The 8263-nt window shown below is 39.4% G+C and overlaps 1 long non-coding RNA gene across 2 annotated transcripts in view; it reads left to right on the top strand.

The window, feature by feature from the left end:
- The first annotated feature begins 854 nt into the window (after nt 1-854).
- LOC123462036 overlaps nt 855-8263 on the top strand; it is a 31832-nt gene continuing 24423 nt past the window's right edge. The window contains exons 1-2 of one of the 2 annotated variants that reach the window (XR_006638056.1): nt 855-964; nt 4653-4872. This is a non-coding gene — a long non-coding RNA (uncharacterized LOC123462036). Of the gene's footprint in view, nt 965-2588; nt 2699-4652; nt 4873-8263 lie in introns of those variants that run through there. The other variant, XR_006638055.1, reaches the window with a different exon arrangement.

Genomic DNA, 8263 nt, shown 5'->3' with positions numbered 1-8263 from the left:
AAATCTCTCCAGCCAATATTTAATTTCTTTTTAATATTCTTATTTATTTGTGGGGAAGAAGAAGGAGGAAGAAGAGGAGGAGGATAAGAGGAAGAAGAGAGAATGAGAATGAATATGCCAGGGCTTCTTGCTACTGCACATGAAGTCCAGACGTAGGTGCCACTTTGTGCATCTGGCTTAATCTGAATAACGTGGAACTGAACCTGTGCCATAGGCTTTGGAAACAAGCCTTTCAACTGCTGAGCCTTCTCCCTAAGTGAAGTATTTAACTAAAGAATACTTTGCTGACTGGAGAGATGGTTCAGTGGTTAAAGGCACTTGCTTGCAAAACTTGATTGATTCCCCAGTATCCACATAAAGCCAGACAGACAAAGGTGGCACATGCATCTGGAGTTTATTGCGGTGGCAAGAGGTCCCAGAGTACCCATTTGCCCCCCCCTCTCTCTCTGTCTTTAATTGCAATTGATAAAAATATTTTTTAAAAAAAGAATAGCTAGCTGGGTGAACACAGGTAATTTCATATTGTATAGAAAATTTTGCCAAATTAAAATATTCCCTCATGAAGAATGGAGGGAGGCTCTGGAAACTCAGGAGGTCAAGTCTGGAAGAGCAGAAACTTAAAAGGTCACATGACAAACTTCCCCAAGGTCACAGGAATAACTGTTGAGTGGCTGAGAAAAACCAGTGTTATTGAGAAATTGAGAGATTCCTACCTTAGGGGGAGGAAGTTCAGAAGACTCAGGAAATCAAGTCTGGGAGAATGCTTGCAAGACCTGTCTCTAAAGTTATATGAAGGGGGAAAAAGTGCTAGGGGAAGAGACTGACCAATGTGCTGTCTGCAGGCTGTGCAGTGAGCAGAAATGGAGCTTTTGTGACTCCTCACCTGTGCTGGAGCGGGCTTTTCAGGGATGCAGTGGCCTTTGACTCATCTACCGCTTCTGTAAGCAACTCCTCACTCTGCTCTGTAAGTAACCCCAATAAACTCACCACTTCACCAAATCTGATTTTCGTACTCTCATACTTTGCTCTGCTGTCTGAGCCTTATCTGGGGTGAATAGATACATGTTTTTATCTCTCCGGGGAAAAACATTTCCCACAACATCCCAGAACTTGGAAAGTTGAGTCAGGAGGATTGGAAGATTAAGACTAGCTTGTGATACGCAGTGAGACCTTCTAGATAGAAAGGAGAAGGTTAAGAAGAAAGGAAAGAAAGAAAGAAAAAAACAGTATGACAAGATTAATAACCCAGTTGCACACAAATTGGAAAGTAGAATGTTTCTAGAAAGGAAAAAAAATTCTGAACAAGTGTTTTTAAAATAATTTTTTGGGGGTTTATTTGAGAGCAACAGAAAAAGGGGGGGGGAGAGAAAAGTTTCCGTTTGTAGATAGTGAGTAGGTGTGACGGCATGAAGCTGGATTGACAGACATCTCACTGTGTGGGACTCTAAACCTGGAAAGATGTCTGATTTTTATTCTACGTACATAGCAAACTTGTTAGATGATATCATTGAGAGAAGTAATCTGATGATTTGGGCCAATCTACCTAAACACATTCTCATATGCACCCTCACAGGTCAGCTAGTTTACTTTCTGCATAAAACACATGAATATTTATAAAAGCAGCCTACGATACTTACATATTTTTGTTGTTGTTGTTACTGGCCTTAAAGCCTCTAATACTTTCTCAGTATTCCTTGGCTGTATTGTACGTTTCCCTGTTTCTTTGCTTGAAGCTGTTGGCATTTTTAGTGATATAATTTTAAGAATGTCAGCTTTATTTTTATTCTTCTCTGTGCAGTACATACTGTATAGCCTCAGAAAATTGTGCCCAGCTGTAAAAAGGTGTAGGCTATTACATTTTTGTAATTCTCAGTACGATTCTTCCATTTTACAAGAATGCCTGCTGAGGAATGTCTTTGTTTTAGACACATGGACACCTGGAGTCTTAAAAACATAAGAAATCTGTAATCTAAAATGGGAAAAATATGTTTCAGATGTTGTCACAGTTATGTAATAATTATATGAAATGAAAGATATTCAAGCCTTTTCTTTTGCATTTATCCTTGACAGTCAGTAAGCATTTAATCACTGCCTGCTGTCATAATAATCTGACATTAACTAAGTGCTCATTATGTGCCAGATGATAGTCTTATAAACATTATCTTATTTAATTTTAGCAGCCATGTGTATCTAACCACTGCTGTGTGACAGTCACGTGTTGATGCTTAGGATGTCAAGCTAATTTATGAAATTGTTAGTCTTGATGAGGTCATACTCTAAGAAACAAGAAAATGTTACATTGCATTAAGGCAAATCCTTGAATTTAATATAAGTAAGGATCTGGGTTTGAGTCGAATCTATTGCTAGCTAAGAAATACCTAGGAGCACTTGCAACATGGAATACAGCTGACAGAATTAACCTGCAAGAAATAGTTTGGGTTTGGACCCAGGAAGAATGGAAATATCTTGTTAGAATGTAGGAATGATTGAGGATACCCTGCTGCAAGCTCTCACCCTCCTTATGAATCATAAGTGAGTCTTTGTAGATGGATACCCTGCCACACGTTAAAGAACATAACCAAGCGCTGGGAATAAACATTTCTCAAGGCAGTTCGCATATGGCAGCAGAGTGATCCTTCCATCGCCCTCTCCCAATCCTTTCCCAAAAGACCGAAGGAAGGAGGAAGGGTAATAGCAGGTATGTTACTAACTCTGACAGGATAGCTGGAGGTGCTTCCTATGTGGTTTTCTGTAGCTTGCCCCTTCCAGTCTTCACATTCTCAGGATGTCCTCTTTTCTTTCTTTCCCTTAGTTCTGCCCTGAAGATTTCAAATTCCTTTTAGATTTCAACTTCAGTTCTGTCTCTTTTATTGATGTTCTCTCTCGAAGCAGGTGAAGCCTGAAGAATGTGCATTTGATTTTCTAGAATGCCCTGGGATTCATTTCATAGCTCCTTACTTTAAAAACGGCCTTAAGTTCTCACCTGCTTTTACATTTGACGTGCGAAACTGAGCGTGGCCTGCTCTGTGCAACCTTCTTGAGAGCTGTAGTCAGTGGGTTTGTCTCCCCCAGACAGCTAATCTGCAGAAAATTATTGGCCACAGTTTTGGACATCTCTGAATTACTTTTGTGAGCAGATGTAACATAGCTCTATTATTTATTACCATTACTCATTACTGCATCAGTTGCCCTCTGAGGTTACATTGAGAGCACAAAGAGAGGAAGCAGGTATATGTTTTCTTAGATTATTGTAACAGAAGACTCCAAGAGGAAAATCTACGTGGAGAATTCAGAAATGCAGCAGGACAGAGTTTGGAAAATAATGCAATAAAAATACAAATCCAATTTTCTAGGATTTAAATTTTAAATGTTCCAATTCTTCTACAAGTTTGCTATTTTTATTACTTCATACCCATCTTGGCAGAAAAATTGGGTGGTATGTAAAATACTTCGATGGGGCAGAAACTTGAAACATCAATCTTTGGATCCTGCTCTCTCCACTGAGATTGTTTTCAATTAAGAATACTTAATAAACAGAAATCAGTTTATCAATCAGAAGGCTCACTGGAGACCATCCCAAGGGTGATGGAACTTGGTAGAAGGTCTTGAATATGTCTTTCCTCACTCCAGACATTTGAAGAAGTCCATTGACTTTTGCTTCTTTTTTTTTTTCTTAAATTCAGTTTTTTTTTTCATATTATTTACCACAGTTTAGATCATATGCATCCCACATCACCCTCCCTTATTCACCCTAAGTCCTAGAATGCTGAATGGTTCAATTGTGAACTCAGTCATGAACTCACAGCTTCTGTGAGTTCACAAGTACAATGTCCTTGTTTTACCCAAGTGACAGAGTTCCACAGCATCTGTCCCCACCCATTAGCTCTCTCTCACTCTCTTTTATTTTTATTTTTATTTTTTTTTGAGGTAGGGTCTGACTTTAGGCCAGGCTGACCTGGAATTAGCTATGCAGTATCATGCTGGCCTTGAACTCATGGCAGTCCTCCTACCTGTGTCTCCCAAGTGCTGGGGTTAAAGGCATGCACCACCATACCCAGCCCCTGTTAGCTCTTATTATAGTCTCTCCATCCCATCTTCTGTGATGTTTTCTGAGCCCTGTAGGGGGTTATGTATACTTTGTGTAGGGCCAATGGCTCATCAGCCACTTAGTCTCACCACATATTCTGTTATGATTCTCTGCATTAACTGCCTCCCCCTGAAAACAGAAGGAAAAAGGTTCCTGACTGGTATTTCCTCTTCTTCTTACCTCTTAACCTTCTCTGTGATCAAGATTTTAATATGTTGTTGAACGATTTGGGCTCCCCATGACAATTCATAAAAAAAGTTAAACTGACTCTCTACTTTTCATTTTTGGGACAGGGTTTTGAGGTAGGGTCACGCTCTACCCCAGGCTGACCCGGAATTCACTATGTAGTTTCAGGCTAACCTCAAACTCGTAGCAACTGATCCTCTACCTCAGCCCCCTGAGGACTGGGATTAAAGGTGTGCACTACCACACCTGGCTCTGCACGACTCATTTCAACTGTTCTGAGGGCCTAGCTAGAAGTATGCCACAGGTATGCCCTTGGGGGCTACATCTTGTCCTGACCCCTTCTTTTATTCCCTTTTTCTGCTTCCTGCCCTCCGAGAAGAGAGCAGCCTCTGCACCATGCTTCTGCCACTGTGACGTTCTGCTTCTCCATAGGCTCAGAATGAGCCTGCCCCAGGATTATGGACAGAGACCTCAGAAACCATAACCAAGACAAGCCTCTGCGCCCTTATGTTGCTCAGGTGCCGTATTTTCTCACAGATACTACGTTGTCTTCCTGTTCAACGGTTGGTTACTCTTGCTTGAACATAAGTTTCTCTAGCGTAAGTATCTCATTCATTCTCTCTCCACTATATGCTTAAGCAATATTCTCATGTTTGAAAAAATAATATACTCTAGGGGCTGGAGAGATGTACCAGTGGTTAAAGTCACTTGCTTGCAAAGCCTTTGGCCCAGGTTTGATTTCCCAGTACCCATGTAAAAGCAGACACACAAAGCGGTGCAGTAGCCTGGGATTTGCAATGGCAGGAGGCCCCAGTGCACCTGCCTGCTCTCCTTCCTCCCTCTTTGTCACATAAATGAAGTAGTTAAAAAATTATATGCTGTAAAGGATCATTTAATATATTATTTCTTAGCCCTTCTCACTCTGTAAAAGTTTAATACCACATATATATTACCATCCTTGTGGAATTCAATATCATAAATGACAGTTTCATAGGGAACTGATGCTATAATATTTGAGCAGAAGGGAAGTCACCCTTGGTGGAGAGTATATTTTGTGTGGAACAGCTAGTACTTTTATTGGAAAAGGAGCCTGGGCTGTAAGAGCTAGGCACTCACATATGAACTATGGATGTGGTAATTAAGGCTTCAGCTGCTTAGCTGCTGTTTTAACATCTTTGTGCCTTGCTTTTCTAATATTAAATAGTGTGGATTGAATACAAAATGTATCCCACAGGCTCATGTGTTTGAACGCTCGATTCCCAGCTGGTGGCACTGCTTGGGAAGGCTGGGAAACCTTTAGAAGTTAGAGCCCTACTCAAGAATCTAGGTCAGTGGGTGCAGAACTTTAGGTTTTATACTCCTGTCTATTCTTTCTGCTTCCTGATGGTGGATGCTCTGTGACCAGGCACCTCCTGCTCTGCCATGGTGGACTATGCCCTCAAACTGTAAGCCTAAATAACCCCTTCCTCCCTTAAGGTGTTTTGTCTTAGGTGTTTGGTCCCCACAGCAAGGAAAGCAACTATATAGCTCTTTAAAAGGTTATGAATCATGACCTAATTAAGAATCTCCCAGATGCAGGAAAAAATTTCAAATCCTTGTGGTCAATACCCTCTCCCTGTTGAACATATGGGCTAGTGTCTCTCATGTGTTTGGTGGTATGTATATGCATATGCATTAGTATATAATAGTAATATATAATATATAATGTACATATGTGATAAATTTCAATTAGTTTTTTTCAAATATTTCCTGAGGAAAGAAAGCCTTTATTTTGAAAGCAAATATTTAAAATTTTATCCACTAAATAATTTTTGAAAAATAACTATGCTTCAGAGAGTAGTTGTAGAGAAACATCCTGTGACAGAGAAATTCTCAAACAAACACAACTTTGGAATTTTGTGAGATGGATGCCTATGCTACCAACTATAATGCTTAATGAACTAAGTAATAACATGCTATGGCAAGGTAAGAGTGAAAAGAGATTGACTTTAAAGAAGGAACTGCCTCAAGGAGAGGGATGCAGATTAGTAGGATTCCAATGGAGAAGAAATAATGTCAATTGTTTGGATTAAAAAAAAAAAAAAAAAAAACAACTCTCAAGTCTCCCAGATGCTGGTCTGAGAAACTATACCTACAAATGAGCCTGGGAAAAATGTGGCCCTTGTGTGTGAGGACAAAGACTTTCCTTTGGTATCCTTGGAGAACTAGTCCTCCAGGTGTGAGGATAAGGGCCTGCCTCAGTGAACCTTAGAGAACGTGGCCCCTGTGTGTGAGGATCAAGTTCTTCCTCGATGAACCTAGCAGAATATGCTCCCTTTGAGTGAGGACAAGGACATCACCCTCAATGTTATTCTATTGGAACTTATGTGTGTCTGAAAGTTAAACCACATAAAAAATTCAAAAAACAAAAAAAAGTAAATTAACACTCTAGTTTTTGTATCCTCTTTTAGAATGAAAAAATCTGTTGCTATTTAACATTTCATATTTAGGCTTCCACATTGCCACCAGATTAATTTACCTAAAATGCACATCCAGCCATGCCAGCTCTCATTTAAAGCAATTCAGAGACTTCACAGCACATGTCAAATAGAATGTTAGTTCTTGAGCTAAAGTTCTTGCTCTTCATAATCAGGCCCTTATATAGTACAGAACTTTCTTTTACTGTCTGATACACACACACACACACACACACACATACAGAATTGGCATGCCAGGGCCACCAGACACCACAATCCAGCGCCTGTCATATGCGCCATCTTTGCACATGCACAACATTGTATGCATGCATGACCTTGTATGTCTGGCTTATGTGAGTTCTGGGGAGTTGAACCTGGGTCCTTAGGCTTTAAAACCAGGCCCCTTAATCACTACGCAATTTCTCCAGCCATTGTTGATAACTAATAACATTCAATATAATACATATGTTATACACATATATAAGTAATTAGTGTATATCTACATGAATATGCATGCATACCTTTTCTTTGTTGTCCATCTTACTGTGAGAATTTAAAAATTCTTGCATGATGCTGGATTTATCTATTTCTCCCCTATGCCTATCGAATATTTGTTAATAAAACTGAAACTCTTATTAGGTGGATATGTATTTAATACTATGTCTTCCTATTAAATTTAAATGTTTGTAGTCATGATATTATTTCTTACAAATTCAAAATTTCATGATATGTGCTCTATCTTATAATTACAAAACCTCTTTTGTATTTGAATAAGGGTCATTTTGCATCTTCTTACATGCAATGATCATCTTATATGTACCATGAATGTCATAAAACCAGGATGTAGTTTCTACTTGCTTTATTTATGATGATCTTTTTATAATTAGATTATGTGGTTCATTTACATACTGTACATTTATGATGTAATTGGGCTTAGTTTATCTAGTTCTATTGGAAACTTAATATATGACCGTATTGCAAATTGATCATGTTCTCATCAGATTATCCTTGTGTGTCCCGTCTGCCCTGCCCCCATTCCCTTGAGGATCCTCTTAAGTGGGGTATTTAGAGTCACTGTGAGGTCACAGTTGCTCCAGTCTATCCTATGGGGAGGACAATGCCTCACCATAAACCTTTCCACTCTGAGGCTCTTACATTCTTTTTATCCCCTTTTCTGTAATGTTCCTTGAGCCATGGGGGGTCATGTTATAAGTCTCTTTTATGGTTGAGCATTAAGCAGTTGCTTATTTTCTGCTTTGATGAGTTTTGAGTCTTCTTAGTGTCTACTGCTATCTTCCAGAAGAAGGTTCTCTGCTTAGCAGTGACAGCAACACTCATAGTTAATCCACTTTTTTTTTTTTAATGATTTCTGGACCCTGGTGAGTGTGATAGACATCTCTCATGGTAGGCACTTGACTTTCTCTTTTCATTCTGATGGGTCTTGGGTCACTCCATTATTCACCACCATCTGTACAAAGCAGAGTCTCTAAAAAAGAGTGAGAGTACCATTGATCAAAAAGGATGTACATATATA

The sequence above is a fragment of the Jaculus jaculus genome, chromosome 7 (genome assembly GCF_020740685.1).
Source record: "Jaculus jaculus isolate mJacJac1 chromosome 7, mJacJac1.mat.Y.cur, whole genome shotgun sequence".
NCBI lineage: Eukaryota > Metazoa > Chordata > Mammalia > Rodentia > Dipodidae > Jaculus > Jaculus jaculus.
The sequence above is the reverse complement of the archived record's forward strand: the minus strand, read 5'-3'. Positions and strand labels throughout refer to the sequence as shown.